The following is a 17054-nucleotide window of genomic DNA, read 5'->3' on the forward strand; positions in this document are numbered from 1 at the left end:
ACTAAGAAGATGGATAAGCCAGTAAGTCTTTTCTGGCTCAGTGCTTCTCTTCAGACCCCAACCACATCAAAGCATGTCCACACAAAGAGCTCAGCTGCTGATAGAACCCCTACATTTCGGACCAGAATACACAAAGCAAAGTGTATAACATTCTCTGCTCCCAAGTCATTCAGAAGCTGAACTTCAGAGTTCGATTTTTCTTACATTCTAGATTCAATAGGGCTTAACTGCTCTACAGAGTCATTCTGGAAAATTATCTTAGAAAAATAATTTGTTCTTCGCAGATGAAAGGAATTATTAAAGGGGTGAATGTTTAATATATTTTTTAATTTATTTATTTTGAAAGAGAGCACATGTGCACAAGTGAGCAGGGCAGAGGGGCAGAGAGAGAGGGAGAGAGAATCGCATGCAGGCTCCACACAGTCAGCATGGAGCCCAACACGGGGTTCAAACCCACAATCCATGTGATCATGACCTGGGCCGAAATCAAGACTCAGATGCTTAATGGGGACACCCATGCACCCCAAATAAGATGCACCCCAAAAGGGGTGAATGTTGAAACTATTACTGAAATATGGCCTACTACATGGTAAGTTAAAAATGAAGATAAAAAGAAACAAAATGCCAAATGATTTTGCCTCAAAATAATCCTTCTATTAATTCTAAGTTGATAGGAAAGAGGAAAAATGAAGTTAATCACATTCATGGAGACAAGTGGCCTCTCAATATTCAGACAATCAGCCAACAATACTTACTGAGTGAAGGCTCTCCAAAACACTAAACAAGAAAAGGTGAAAAGGTAGAAAATGTAAAAGAAACGTTAAGAGAGGGCTCTTGCACAGAGGAATTTACATCATTAAGACAAGGCTAATATATACCATAATTAGTGAGCAATTATCTGCCCTGAAGAATGATGCCAAAAGGTTTTTAAGTCAATATAATAGGCCCTCACAAAACGGAGGAACAGGCAGACATTTGACGTGAGAAAAGCTTCAAGATGGTTGGGCTTCATGCTGACCCTTCAAGAACAGGTAGGATGCACATAGAAAAAGGGGAAGATACCCCACTCAACAGAAAGGAGTTTGGTGACTGCTCTCCTGTCCTAGAAGCTTAAACTTTTAATTGAAGGTTAAAATATAATAAAAACTTGCATAAATGGCAGCCTTTTTTGGGAGGATGAGCATATCATAAATGCAGGAGTTCTGCAGGATTGGAGACATGATCACTGATATTTCTTTCTATTTCAGAGGGAAGGATATTATTAGAGGGGGAAACTTCCCCCACCATTTCCCACAATTCTCTACCTTGTCACACGTTTGTACAAGTTAATATACACACACACACACACTCCACCCCCACCCCCCCGCCCACCTCTTACTTAGGTATTTCATCTTAAGATATAATTGAAGTCTCCTACTGGGGGAAAGCTGCTTAGATTTAGAAGCTGAATTTATTTTTCTTAAAACGTGGCTCTGAGTTATTTTATCAGTACTAACTTCAGCAAGTGTTTGCCAAAATTACTCCTGTCCTTTCATCTCTGAAAGAAGCAACAATAAATTAAGTAGCTTGGACAACAATAGAGTAAGCATGCATATAGGGATTGTTTTTTCTGGCCTAGTTAACTTTACACAGATAGTTAACTTTCTGTATTCTCCCTAATGATATATAGCCAGTCTCTGGTTTAAATTTGTTTTTTTTCAATTTTTTTAATGCTTATTTTGAGAGAGAAAGGGAAAAACTGAGCAAGAGAAGAGAGGGAGAGATGGTGGGAAGAGGCAAGGGGAGGGACGGGGAAAGGGCGGGGAGAGAGATAGAGACAGACCCACTGAGACTCCAGGCTCTGAGCTGTCTGCACTGAGCCCAACGTGGGGCTCAAACTCCTGAACCGGGAGATCATGACCTGAGCCAAAGTCAGACGCTTAACTGACTGGGCCACCCAGGTGCCCCTGGTTTAAATTTTTGAATAGATAACTGTTGAGTATTGGTACAATTTGGTTCTAAGGGTTATATATTGTGCTTTTAAAAACTGCTGGGATATTTTATTGCATGCCTTTACAAGCAAGAAAGCAAACTTCCTATTAAATGATGTACCTTTAAAAAAATCACTATAAATTTCTATCGAGTATTCTGGGGCAAGACTAAAAAAAAAAAAAGCTTCTGAGCACCTACCATATCATATCTCTAACTCAGTTTTACTCTGGGTTTTTATAGCCAAAAACAGTCGAATAAACCCATTGCTTATAGTTCACTATTCACTGAAAAAGCAAAATATGCCTAAATGTAAGTAACAGTTGAAGACGCTACATGGCCTTTCAGAACATGAGTCACATGCTCCATTAAAGTGTGTTACAGTGACTAATGCGAATGAAAAAATAAAAAATGGAAGTTTTAAGGCACTTTAAAAGAATTCCATTTGAGTACTTTATAGCCCCTGAACAACTTTATGAACTCATTCATTTTGACCATACCCTTTCTGCTAGGCTACTTTCGGGTATATATTAAAACACCACTTCTTTGTCACCAAAGACATTGTGGGGTGTTTTTTTGCTTCCTAGTTACAGGTCATTCTGAGAACCTGGCATTTCAAGCAAGTTGCCATCTGGACAGTGGAGGTTTTACACAGCTCTGTGTATCCACATCAGCGTGGATCCAGATCAATCCTGTCCTTCGTGAAGTATTGGGGGTGAAGCAGACACAACAGCATACAAAAATGGAACATCAGGAGTTAAGACAGTCCTGGGATCAAAGCTCTCTGTTCCAGATACAGGCTTCCAGTTATGGAATGAATAAGTCATGGGGATGAAAGGTACAGGAAACGTAGGGAATATAGTCAGAGAGACTGTAATAGTGTTGCATGGTGACTGACGGTAGCTTCACTTGTGGGGAGCACAGCGTCATGTACAGAGGTGAACCGCTATGTTGTGCACCTGAAACTAATGCAACATTGTATGTCAACTATACTCAAAAAGGTAAAATAAAAATGCCTCTAGATTTGGGGGCGAGGGGGGAGGAGTGTACCAACATCTATCAGGCTTAGTGAGGAGGTAAATATATCCTCAAATAAAATCTTCACAGCAAACAGCTGGCCAGAGAAATTAGGTGTGTTGACCCAAAGAATCTTAGAATATGGTTACCTCCAGATTTCTACATCGCAATTTATATATTCTCACCAACCATGTTGTATAATGTTAGAAGAATCAACCAAGTCATTGGGAAGTAATTCGTGCCAAGTAAAAACCAGATACTCTACTTTACTGTTGTTAAAACTTTAATTTTTTATCAGAAATAGCACGAGTTAGTCTAAATAAGCTAAATATTAACTTATTAGAAAGTGTTATACAATCTATATTTCAAAGTAGGAGAGTAAATGTGTATGAAGTAAAATTGATCAAAGTGTAGTCTGAAAAAAATAAACTGATCAACAATCACTTATTTGATCAAGGAGTTCTTTTGTGGGGGAAGAGTCACAAAAGCACAAACAAGCTGAGAAAGCACATGAGGAACTTTCTCAGGTGACAGTAATGTTCTGTATCCTGCCAGGGATTGATTTATACAGGTGTATGCATTTGTCAAAGCTCAACTTATATACAATTAAGAACATGTGCATTTCATCATAAGTTAATTTCACATAAAAATATTGAGCTCTAGTTAAAATAAACATGTTGAAATATGCAAACTGATGCCTGTAGTTTGTTTTTAAAGGCATCAAAATTAAGACAGTGAGATGGATCAGGGAAAGGTAGATGGATATGTGAGGATATAAAATATTAATGGTGGAATATAGGTGGTGAACAGAGTTCTACATTGTAAAACTCCAATTACCAAATGTGTGACATTCTCCTTTAAAACACTGAAGAAAATGGGAAAGGAATCACTGAAGAATATAAACTATCACACTGCCACCCCAATGACCACTCTCTTCAAGAGTTTACATGGTATCTAGGACACAGGAAGAACATTTAAGTTGAAAATTCAAAGCACAAATATAACAAGCTGAGACATGGAAACTGTTTTAAACATACACATACACACACACCTGCCTGAAACTGGTTGATTACATGGGAAAACTGTGTGTTGAGTGCAAGAGAAGTAGCTACCCGCAGTTTCTAGATCTAAAATCAGCGAGGCGCATCTGGCTGGCTCAGTCAGTGGAGAATGTGGATTCCGGGGTCGTGAGTTCATACCACGAGCTGAGTGTGGGGGATTATTGGGAAAAAAAAAAATCAAGGCACCCAGGAGGCTCAGTAGGTTCAGCATCTGACCTCGGCTCATGATCTCACGGTTCGTGGGTGCAAGTTCCACACTGGGCTCTGTGCTGACAGGTCAGAACCTAGAGCCTGCTTCAGATTCTGTCTCCCTCTCTGCCCCTCCCTGACTCACTCACTCTCTCTCTCTCTCTCTCTCTCTCCCAAAAATAAGCATTAACATTTTTTTAATAAAATAAAATCTTAAAAATTAAAAAAGAAAATCAGTGAGCTGAAGTAGGGCAGCTGCAAGCCAGGCTGTGCAGAAGATGCTGTCAGAAGACCCAGGTCCAAGACATGAGTCAAACCCAAGGCAGTAAAAGGCTCCTAATGGGTGGGAAGTGACAGCAGAAGAAGCAGAGGAGGTGTGGGTAGTGGCAGCAGAGCAGAGAAAGAGGTTTGTACTGAAGGGGCAAGGGGCAGGGCTGCAGGCGACCAGGAGTCCCAGGAAGGAACTGCTAGAGCACCTCATCGCAGGTTACAATGCCCCACGTTCCTTCCAGAGAAACCAGTAGGTCACACATCACTTACATCATCTATGAACGGGCCAGTGTCTACAGTTCGTCAATTCACCTCCATCGCATGCTCAGTTATTGGCTTTGCAAACTGATCAGCTGGTGCTGACTAGACCATGTCTAATATGTTAAAAATAACCACCCGAGTAGGTATTGATACTGAGGCTCCTCACCAGGCAAAGTGTGGTCGCTGAACCCGGAGCATTAGCAACACCTGGGGGCTTGTTAGAACTACAAAATCTCAGGCCTCATCCAACACCTGCTGTTAGAATTTACCATTTTACCCAATCACAGGTGATTCATATTCACATTCAAGTGTGAGAAGCAGGGAGAGAGCTTACAAGCCTGCAGACCAAGCCTTGATAACTCAAAGCTTCTCAATAGTTTTTGTTTTGCGGGGGTGGGAGGGGAGAGGGGAGAGAGGACATGCACGCAGGGGAGAGCACAGGGCAAGAGAGAGAGAGAATCTTAAGCAGCCTCCACACACAGCATGGGCCCGACCCCATGACCCTGGGATCATGACAAGACCTGAAATCAAGAGTCCCGACACTTAACGGACTGAGCTACCCAGGCACCCCTCAATAGCAGAGCTTTAACTTCAGACACAGAAGACAGGTACAGGCAAATAGGTGAGTAGTAAACCCTGGACACTGGTCCGCTGTAAGCACCTTCCTCCGACAACGGCCCCTCTTTGGGAGGCTTCAGTCCTAGCCTCCACCTGTGCAGCACAACCACCTCCAGCCCCAAAGCATGCCCCCCCACCCGCCCCCACCAAGTCTATCAAAATGAAACACAGTTGAACCAGTTTTGAACATCAGGCCAGGTTTCATATCCTGCAATATTCTGCCTGTCCCTGGAGAGTGGATCACTTTGCATGTAATTGCTGTTCGATAGAAGAAGCGTATAAAGGGTTTTCTTCAACAGGTAACAATCAAGAGTTCAGGCAGCTGTCTGTTCCAACAGTAAGAGCCAGCTGTGAAAGTTCTTCAATCCCCTTAAAAATAGCCACAGAATGTCACATTTTATTCATGTACACATCTGTCTAAAATTGATTTATTTTAATGATGTTTTGTTTATTTCAATCATTATAATAAAGACTGTTTAATGCTCATATCTGTGGCTTGTCGTGGTTCACACAAAGCTAAAGGTTTCACCTTTTTTCATAGTGACATGTCTTTAAAGATACTAAAACATCCCTGACAAAATACACAAACATGAAGTATTTTTCTAAAGCCATCAGAAGCCAGTTCTTCTGTGCTAACTGCAAGTTTTATACTTCACCATCACTCCTTTGTCCCTGAATACGGGTCATCACAGGAAAATGGTTTTTAAAAAGACTGTCACCAAACACATAAACCAAATCTGAAGTTATTAATTTCCATTCTATTACTTCAGGAAGGAATTTTACATGGTGTCTGATTAACCTTCCAAGACAATGGATCAGTACATTTCCAGTAGGTACAAAGTAAATTTTCATCCTCACTTATTTAAGAAGAGACTTTCTTTTTTTTTTAATTTTTTTTTCAACGTTTTTTATTTCTTTTTGGGACAGAGAGAGACAGAGCATGAACAGGGGAGGGGCAGAGAGAGAGGGAGACACAGAATCGGAAACAGGCTCCAGGCTCCGAGCCATCAGCCCAGAGCCTGATGCGGGGCTCGAACTCACGGACCGCGAGATCGTGACCTGGCTGAAGTCGGACGCTTAACTGACTGCGCCACCCAGGCGCCCCAAGAAGAGACTTTCAAAAACAATCATTCTGCCTACCTTAATACAGTTGAACCAAAAATGTGGAAATCCAAACATAGTATTGTAATAGGTCCTATAGTTTTATTGCTAATTACAAAAAATAAAAATCAATTAACTTTGTAGCAATTTATGCATGATGGAAAAAATATTCAATGTTCAACACTCTGTGCTTTATTGCATCATACTGAAGTATTCACAGAAAATATTTAAGAGACTGGTTAAAAAAAATTTTTTGCTAGACTTTATTTTTTAGAGTAGTTTTAGTTTCGTAGTAAAACTGGATGAAAGGTACAGAGATTTCCCATATTCCCCCTGCCCCCACATACGTAATTTTTAAAACAGATTTGCAAAATGCTAAATGACACAGAAAAATACTACCAATCAAATCATATGAGAAATGCCCTACTGAAAAATCTACTTGAGTTACAGTTAGGTTTAGGGAATTTTTTTTAAAGAGACAATAAATCCGTATCTAATGCCAGAATTACCGCAAGACAGTGTCTAATACACTTTGTCTTAATTTTGTCTTGGGTTTCTCCGTTATTAGAAAGTCTGAAGAAAAAAATAAATAAAACAATCTTCATAAAAAAGTTTGAGTGGCGTGAGAAATTTAAAGACAACAGTATTTTCTTTTCTACCACTACCCCTTCAGGGACCATGAAAGCAAAATTGTGGTAGCCCTTCTACAAGCTATTTAAAAAAAAAAAAAAAAAGCAAACTTACCCAAAACTACCCCCCTTTGTAAATCTTAACTGCCACTCATACAGCCATTTTTCAGTATGTTCTCTTACCTGGAAAGGAGACAGTAGGATTTAGACTTCACCCAGTCAGAAACAGGCTCTCGAGAGTATGCCTGATGCAGGCTGAGAAGTGCAGGGACGACCACTCTTTTTAGGATAAGCTCACTCTTTCCAGAAGGGAAGGAGGGGGGCAAGACTCTGGGGATGAGCAAGCTCCCGCACCAGCAAACGAACGTTAACAAGACTGGTCCTCTCCGCAGAGTCCCACCCCTTGGCCACAAAGTGAGAGGCCAGGCGAACAGTGCCCACAGCCACAACAAAATATCCAGACAGAGCGGCTAAGAGAGACGCTGTTCACCCTTCCAAGCAGAACAACAAATGCAAGCAAATGCTTTTTACAGGCATCTTGCCTAGGAGCTGCCCAGGAATGAGTAAGAGGCCCTGCACACCAGAAGTACCACTTGATCAGACGTTGGGGCTTATCAACAGGCAGGGTAAAATGTGCAACCTCCCCTTGAACTCTTCCCAAAAACAAACCTTTAGGTTTTTTTTCTATAAGGAAGGCCACAAAAGATTCAAGATACAAACGTTAAGGAAAGCAGAACCCAATGCCCACAATTGAGGAAATGTAGTAACTTACATGTTGCTGAGAACCTTTGTTTCCACTTCCCCATCTGGCTGCCACCTTTGCCTGTTTTCCTCCTTTATAATCCCACAGGGTTCAAGAAAGGAAATCAAACTTTTTGAACTTTCAGGTTACTAGTCATGTGGATATAAAGAAAAGAATATCCAAAGTGAGATCTGGAGATCATCTCCCTTGCCTAGATAGTGAAATAGACTTTTGTCCTCGAAATAGATCAAGAGGATTTTAATTCTACATCATGTTAAGATGCTAACACATACTTATACATATGGGATTTATCCACCCATCAGCGCTAGCATGGCAATGAAAAAAAAAAATCAGCTTTTGCCAACATGTGCCAGAGAACATAAAACGTTTCACAAAACGACGTTCCAGGGTAAAGTTTTAGGATGGTCAACCTACATAAACATCACTAGAATCGTATACTGCAGGATTTCTGAATTTTTAATATGTTCACATTCAATCTATTAAGTTTTTTGCATTGCTTCCCAAACTTACTTAATCACAAAACCCTTCGAGGGCCATTCAGAGAGAACTGTATCTCAGGAGACTAATTTGGGAAATGCTAATAACTAGATTCCACTTGCCAGTTTTTAAGCAACAAACCTGACATCGTGATTAGTTTCCAAAGCACTTAGAAAAGCTATTATCAGGCTTCCCATCTATCTCAACTTGCACTATAGCTCTGAAATTACAATGTGATCCATTTCCAGATTACTCATCATCATCAGGCTAAACTTTTCTCAATGAAAGCATGTGGAATGGAAGCATACTACTGTATTCAAGTTACACAGGAAAATAGGAGGTAGAGGATGGCATCTATCCTCAAGAAGCTGGACATGTTGCTTTAGACCTCGACAGTTATGACAGTGGGCACACGGCTACATGGTTACCCATTTGTCCTCAAAAGTCGAATGTCAGACCTCAGATATTAACATCCAGCCAATGTATCCTACGGAGAGGGCACCCCAGGCAAAAATACTAACACCAAGCCAGGTGTAAGCATTAAAATCACCCAAATGCAATACCAATTGCATCCATATGTGCATAGGTCAGCCACTTTGACACAAAGACTCACAAAGAGGAAAACGGAGTCATCTGCCACCAGCAGACCATGTGTAAACACCTGACTCCCACTTCAAACACTTCCATTTATCTTGAATCTTAGGGTCCTGTAATCCCCACAGATCCCCACAGTCTACCACCCTCATTTGTATGAAGAAGCAGGATTTCAGGATAGAACCAAAACAGACTGGTGGTTCACAGCTGTTGCACCGAGATAATTAAGTGAACTCTGAACTGTTGTCCAACCGCCCCAGCTACTCCAGAGCACACTACTCCACACAAGCAATTTTTCCCAACTATGTCATTTTAAAGGCGAAAATCTTCCTAAAATGGGTTACATTCCTCTAATCCTTCCAGTAAGATATTGAATATGATTTTCAAATTGCCTTAATTCATATAGATTCTACTGAATAGAATTCTCTACTGAAGAGACTAATACATTGAGAAACAATTATTTTACTTAAAAAATGATTCAAAGAATACAGGATGGTGTGATGTTTAGCAAGGAGCTTAATTTCCCTGAGCCTTATTTTCTTCATCTGTAAAACAAGCAATAAAAGTCACATAAAATAATAATGTCATGAGGCTGCATGAGAATCAAAAGAAAAATACAGGGGCGCCTGGGTGGCTCGGTTGATTGAGCATCTGACTCTTGATTTCTGCTCAGGTCACGATCTCACGGTTCGTGAGTGAGTTCAAGCCCCACAATGGGCTCCGCACTGACAGTGTAGAGCCTGCTTGAGATGGTCTCCCCCTCTCTCTGCCCCTCCCTCCCTCACACAAATAACTTTAAAAAAAGAAAAATACAAACACCAAAGCTCTGGACAAATTCAAGACACATATCATGTTATTACAGTATCTCAAGACGTTCTTTTAGCCACTGTTTAGCAAAAACCAGGGAGCTAACCAGAGTCCCTGTTTACCATGAGGAACACCCATCTGTGTCTCATTATAATAAATGGATATAGGCTGAGATGTCTTAACCATTGTGAAAGTAACACAAGTTTGTTTAATTAAACAGTTCAGCCCACAGAAGACAAAATTAAAAGTAAAAACTCCATCTTTCATATTAATTACCACCACTGCTGAGCTTTAGCATGCATTCACCTGTAATCACTTTTAGGTGGCTCATATTCAAAACAGTTTCCTTCTAATGAATGAATCTATCCCATTTCAATTATGGTTTCTAATAACCAGGTGATCTGAATTCTACCATTTCATTTTTTCAGGCTTCCTGGTTTGATATTTTCCTTTGCTATTCCTTTTTGGAATATACTTTAAATATGAAACGGAGCCAGGCAATGATGGTGTACAGCATGTTATGAAAAGGTTATAAATCTCACCACACACAAATAATATTTGAAGTGATGAAGGTGTTAACGACCCTTATTTTAAAAGTCATTCGACAAGACACGTATTCAAATCATCACGTAGACCTTAAACCTACACAATGGTAATATACACCAATTATGGCTCATTAAAGCTGGAAAATAAATACAGCCCTACTCAAACACAGCCATAAACAAAATTATGACTACACATGTGAAGTGTGTTAAAGGACCACAGCCCTCTGATACCTTTAACCTCTCCATTTTCTCCTTTTACGTTCAATTGACCAGTGCAATAATAAAAACATCCAAGAAAGAGGGGAGGGGAAGGTGTACACTCTATATTCAATTTTGTTTAAGTACGCTCCACACCCAGCATGGAGCCCAATGCAGGGCTTGAACTAACAATCCCAGGATCAAGACCTGAGCTGAGATCAAGATTCAAATGCTTGGGCGCCTGAGTGGCTCAGTAAGCCTCCGACTTCGCCTCAGGGCATGATCTCACAGTTCTTGAGTTCAGCCCCTTAAGGAGCTGGCTCCCTGTTATCAGGGATCCTGATCCTGTAGTCCCCCTCTCTCTGCCCTTCCCCCCACTCATGCATGTGCTCTCTCAATATTAAAAAAAAAAAAAAAAGACATTTAACCGACTGAGTCACCCAGGCACCCCTAAAGGTGTACATTTTAAACTTACACAATGTTATATGTCACTTCTATCTCAATAAATCTAGAAAATAAAGTCAATACAGGTATAGTAACTATGCAAAAAGAAAATTATAGATCTTAATATAAAAACAACAATATAACCAAGAGATTGGATGAAAAGATGAGAGGAAGTAGGACTGTTCATTTTTTTTTTTAATTTTCATATCTAGGAGTCAACAGATACTGTATAAAGTTAGTAAATCAATGAATATAAGGTTTGCTATTACTCACAACTGTGATAATTATCACACACACAAAAAGACAGTTTTATACACTTAAATTATAGAAAGAAAAAAAGCGCGGATAACCCAAGACACAAAGAAAACCTCAAACTCTCGGAGCAAGCCCTACTTCTGGGGAGACCCACCTGTGCCTTCAAGCTCTCTGTTCCAAGTAAGGGCTTTCTGCCTCAGCTTTGCAGAGCCCCCACCAGTCGGGGCACTAGGGGAGCTGTCCTTGAACCTTCCTTGGAGTTGCTCCAAACATCACCAAATTTGGCAGACATGCTTTAGAGTCTGAACAATTAGGGGTTAGCCATTTCCTTCTCTCAGTGAAGATTACCCCCTCTCCACTTTTCCGTGAAGGTTTTCATCTCTGCAGTTCCAGGGAAAAGAATGGACACGTTCACCCAAATTCCCTTGAACCAGAAACCCTCACCTCCCAACTTGCTTGAAGTTTCTAATTGCTTTCTCCATTCTTTAGTTTTCCTGCCTCGCCACTGCCTCCCTCTAACCGCCTCTTCCCTTTCAAATCTCTCAGTGCCAAAATCAGCGGTGTGCTGAGCTAGGCTACGCTGCCAGCAAAAGACAAGGGTGGGCCTCTCTTCCCACGTCCAGTGCTGGTGGGAGCACCTCACCATGGCAGTCTGCAGACAGTGCGAACCAAGTTTCCTGCCCCCTCCCCAGAGCCAGGTGTTAAGTGTTAACTAGCACACCACCAGAAACGCCTGGGAATTTAAAAAACAGGTTTTTTTTAGAACTGTGTGGAAAGGAAGAACGTAAGAATGTTTAATGAGAACAAGACTTCTATTTTGGCTTTTCTTAATGAGTTGATAGAGAGACAGCTTTACCTATTTGACACGGCCAGGTAAGCAGCCTCAACAAGACAGAGCAGTGTTACTGGAATACCATAAAACCAGTGAACATGAATGAAGGCTGTGTTTCCAGGGTAAACAGCACTCTTTACCAATTCCCTTTAGTATATATTATACAGCATCTTTCCCCGTAGTAGCTCTAAACTGTACATTAAGCCTATTTTTTGACTCTCAGTACTAAGGACTTTAAGGAAGTATCAGCATGTTCATATCCTGGGACATAACGAAGAAGAAACCTTTTAGGTTCAGGCAGATCTGACTCTTTCCTTTCTCCTTCCTCTCCCCAAAATCCCAAAACACACACACACACACACACACACACACACACACACACACACACATCACACTTCTACCTCCTTTCCCCCCCAAAAGTCTATTAAAAAGTAAAACAATTTTAAAAAACCAATTATATAATAGCACCCTTGATCCTTTCAACCTCCATAAAGATGGAATGGAAAGCCAAGGACTCTGTATACTCAAGGTAAAGTCAACGCATTGTTCTAGGGAACAAAAGATAACTTAGCAGAGAGGATTATTTTATTTTTTTTATTTATTTTTTTTTTTTTTAATTTATTTTTGGGACAGAGAGAGACAGAGCATGAACGGGGGAGGGGCAGAGAGAGAGGGAGACACAGAATCGGAAACAGGCTCCAGGCTCGGAGCCATCAGCCCAGAGCCTGACGCGGGGCTCGAACTCACGGACCGTGAGATCGTGACCTGGCTGAAGTCGGACGCTTAACCGACTGCGCCACCCAGGCGCCCCGAGAGGATTATTTTAAAGCATGGTAAGGACATGCTAACAAACACTGCCAACTCCATGTGCCTAGACCAACCACCTACTGAATCATGAAAGAAAGGACAAAAGCAAGAAAAAACAGTCTTTGAAGAAATAAACTAAAATTAAAGATAAGAACTTTGGGGCACCTGGGTGGCTCAGTCGGTTAAGCGTCTAACTTTGGCTCAGGTCATGATCTCGTGGTTCATGGGTTTAAGCCCCGAGTCAGGCTCAGTGCTGACAGCCTGGAGTCTGGAGCCTGCTTCAAATTCTCTCTCTCTCTCTCTCTCTCTCTCTCTCTCTCTCTCTGTCCCTCCCCTACTCCTGCGCGTGCTCTCTCTCTGTTCCTCCCCTACTCCTGCCCTCTCTCTCTCAAAGATAAATATTAAATTTTTTTTTAAAAAGATCATATGAACTTATATACTCACCAATGTTCCCCTCTTTGTTAGCTGCAATCAACATCTTTCATGGCATCACTGGTTATCCCTATAAATGTCCTGTTTCAATATTATCAGTATCACTAAATCATAGCTAATTATCAGTAAAAGTTGAAATAGTTATGTTTAAAGTTAGAATGGAATCCACAAACAAAAATGCTTCCTAAGTTCTTTTGTTTATATATTTTATCCTGCTCCAAGAAAAAAATACACAAAGCATAATAGAAACACTGCCAGATATTATTCAAGACAGAGAACTTCATTTTTGTCTCACTCTTTAGAGTCAATAAAACACGATTCACTTCACAGAACAGAGGTTGTGAACTGGCAGTGCTCTACGCCGCAAGTCAGACCTCCCTACTATCACCGTCCTGATGTTGGTAACTAACAGAGCCTGGCTTTTAAGGTAAGCTGGACAGCATCAAATGGTGGTTAAGGGTATCAGCCTGGAATCGGATACACCTGGGTTCACATCGGAGCTCTCTGATTTTGTCCAAGTTACTTATTAACCACAGCTCTGCTTTCTCGTCTCTAAAATAGGAACAGAAATACCCACCTCACAGGGTCACTGAAAATTTTAAAATAAGAAAATCTACGACAAACACTCAGCATATCATCTGGTATATAGGAGGCACTCAACAAACTGGGATAATAAATTATTACCATCACTAATATTACTGCTTTTGCACAGCATGCCAACCACTCAGACAGTTGCCTCAAAAGTACAGTGGTTGGGGCCAGAGTTTTTGAAACTTTCACCGGCACACACAGTACCTAGGGATTCTGTTAAAAATGCAGACAGTTGGGGCGCCTGGGTGGCACAGTCGGTTAAGCGTCCGACTTCAGCCAGGTCACGATCTCGCGGTCCGTGAGTTCGAGCCCCGCGTCAGGCTCTGGGCTGATGGCTCGGAGCCTGGAGCCTGTTTCCGATTCTGTGTCTCCCTCTCTCTCTGCCCCTCCCCCGTTCATGCTCTGTCTCGCTCTGTCCCAAAAATAAATTAAAAACGTTGAAAAAAAATTTAATAAAAAAAAATGCAGACAGTCATTCAGGAAGTTTGCAGTGGAGCCCGAACTCTATGGTTCTAGCCAACTCCCAGGTGATGCCGATGAAGCTGGTCTGGGAACCACACTTCAAATATTAAGGATTTGGACCACCTGGATATCCCCCTGCCCCAGCACTCCCCACCTCCATGAAAACACACAGACACACCCGGGTACAGCTTAGCTAAAATGCAAAACACTGAATCCACAATCCAATGTTACCTTCCCTATAAAAATAGAACTCTTTCCTTAAAAATGGTAAAAGCTATGAACCACTCGGGATAATTGCTAAATATAGAATACAATTATAAGAAAGGCAAGGGACTGCTTAACCTGGGGAAATCAGGCCTGGGTTCAAACTCTAGATGCACTGCACATATGAGCTCTTAGAGTGGTTTTGGATTAATTACAGACTCCTTATAAACTTCAATTTCCTTATTTGTAAAATGGGGATAATGGTATCTATAAAATATAAGACATCTCAAATAACAGTTGTCTCAAAAGTGCTTACTATTTATATGCATATCCCACGGCCTGACACATAGTAGGTGCTAAGAACGTGTCAGCTGCCTTTCTGTTCCGAACTGCACTGTTTTAATCACTTTCTAATATAATTCTGGCTTTCTTTCTGCTTTCACTCAACTTGGGCCCTTTGACTCTCTAGCAAACTATCTGAAGACCTGCTGCTACTAAAAGTCTTTTTCATGCTATTTCAAGCTGCCAGCATTAGTAATTTCCCAAGAGAAAGAACCTTATTTCCTAGTATGTTCTACTAATCCTCGAGACTGAAGTCTGGAAGAAAACTATCTGTTTTCCACATGGCTTCCCTTTATTCTAAGTCTCACAGGCTCTTTTTTCTTGCCAGACACAAAAAGGAAAGGAACAGAAGTCCTGGACATCTTTTTTTCTGTCTCTCAAGAGACTGTAACTATCTTTTTCAGTCAGGGAAACTTATTGTGAGAAACCAGTCACTCACTCCAAGATAACTCTCTGTATTCTCTTCTAGTTCCAAAAACTGGAATTGATTCTATTACTTAAGTAAGGTATAAAACACACACGTGCATGCGCGCGTGCACACACACACACACACACACATTTGCTGCCCTCCCCCCATCTTGTTGTGGTTTCCTGTCACCAAGCAACAATGATATGATGCCAAAAATATCAGTTGCCCAGTTTAACTCCGTTCCCTCATTGATCTGCCATATTACTTACTGAGTGCCTGCCAAGTGTATCCTGATGTGTAAACAGACATGACCCACACCCTTGAGGATCTAACTATCCTGACCTTCACTAATCTTATTCCTAAAACCAGGCCACACTTCTAAAGCTAGATCTGGTTTCCAAAACAGAGCCCGGGACAGAGTAGGACAACTACAGACTGCATCTAAATAAGCCACGGCAAAACTGTTAGTGATCAGCCCTGGCCACAATCTACTAATGAAATGCATCAGGGCACCACGCGATGAAATCTGCAAATAAAGGTGGTTTCCTCTAAGCCACCAAATAGTGGCCGATCCTGCCCACAACACGGTCCTGGCTGGAATGGCATGGCAGCCCCTCAGAGACCCAGACCCCATAGTAACGTTAGTGTGAACAGCGGTTCCCACAATCTGCCCCGACTTCTGCCTGACCGTGAGCACCTAACCAGGCTAAAATCTTACCAGAAATTTTCTGAAGTTCACCAGCACACTGAACAGCAAACAGTGGTGACATTTCTCCAGCCACACAAGCCACGTTTAGGATCTTGATGCCTATTTGCAGCTATAATGCTTAATTTTAACATTTAACTATAATATTTTAAAAAAGAGGAAGCCAATTTTTTCCCCCATATTCAAGTCTATTAAAACTTTCATCAAGCTGAGCTCTATTACAAGACTCATTGTACACAGAAGAGACACTGCTAATAGAATCATCTTGATTAAGAATTCATATAATGTAAAGAACATCAGAAAAACGTAATCAGAATATGTGGAAATTATGCGATCAGATAATCAGCAAAACCTTCTGATGCAGATTAATTTATTGTTCACATTGATAACTCTAATTATGTCTGTGAATTGGAAGATCCCTTTTCGTTATATGAAAACACACTAAGTCTCCTTATTTATGTTAAACTGGGAGAAGAAAAGATACCTTTTACTTTTCCCAACAGAATAAAAAATATAATAATCCTATATTAATCGTGGAGATTGCATATATAAGGAAATGTCATCTTGGTAACCGAGAAAGGGACATTAGTCCCAATGATCCTCTAACGGGTGTTTGAAAGAGGTCCAAAGCTGTCTGACATTTTACAAACCAACGGGTATGTGTCAAGGATGAAGCAAGGCTCATTTAGGGCCATTTTCTAAGTAGTCTGTTTTAAAGTCCAGGGATAACCACACCTTCCTCTAAAGATAACAACTTAGGTAAAAATTACCCATGGTCCTTTCTACAGAGCAATCTGAAAGGTTTTCTAAGGACCAGATGAATACTTTAAGGTTAATAATTCAGACAATAGCTTTACTTGGATTGGCTGAACTAATACAAGCCTGAATTCATTTCAACATTCCTCTGCTTCACTTTCCCCAAAATAATTCTGAAGGCAGCACAACATCTTCATATTTTAGACAAGAGATTCCCAGGCTGTAGGAGCCACTGCCACGGGTAAACTGCAGAATGATTTGAGGTAGTATAAGGATTGAACCTAAAATAACACAGAATTTCCCAGCAGGAAAAATG

General features: G+C 40.9%; 1 protein-coding gene across 13 annotated transcripts in view; it reads right to left on the bottom strand.

Annotated features, from left to right (window-relative positions):
• PLCB4 (phospholipase C beta 4) overlaps positions 1-17054 on the bottom strand; it is a 426442-nt gene that overhangs the window by 308882 nt on the left and 100506 nt on the right. Inside the window, exon 1 of one of the 13 annotated variants that reach the window (XM_058684904.1) lies at positions 7298-7683. The exons of the other annotated variants lie outside the window; for them this stretch is intronic. The gene's annotated coding sequence lies outside the window, so the exon portion shown is untranslated. Of the gene's footprint in view, positions 1-7297; positions 7684-17054 lie in introns of those variants that run through there. 13 annotated transcript variants of the gene reach the window in all.

The sequence above is a fragment of the Neofelis nebulosa genome, chromosome 9 (assembly GCF_028018385.1).
Source record: "Neofelis nebulosa isolate mNeoNeb1 chromosome 9, mNeoNeb1.pri, whole genome shotgun sequence".
In the NCBI taxonomy this organism is placed as follows: domain Eukaryota; kingdom Metazoa; phylum Chordata; class Mammalia; order Carnivora; family Felidae; genus Neofelis; species Neofelis nebulosa.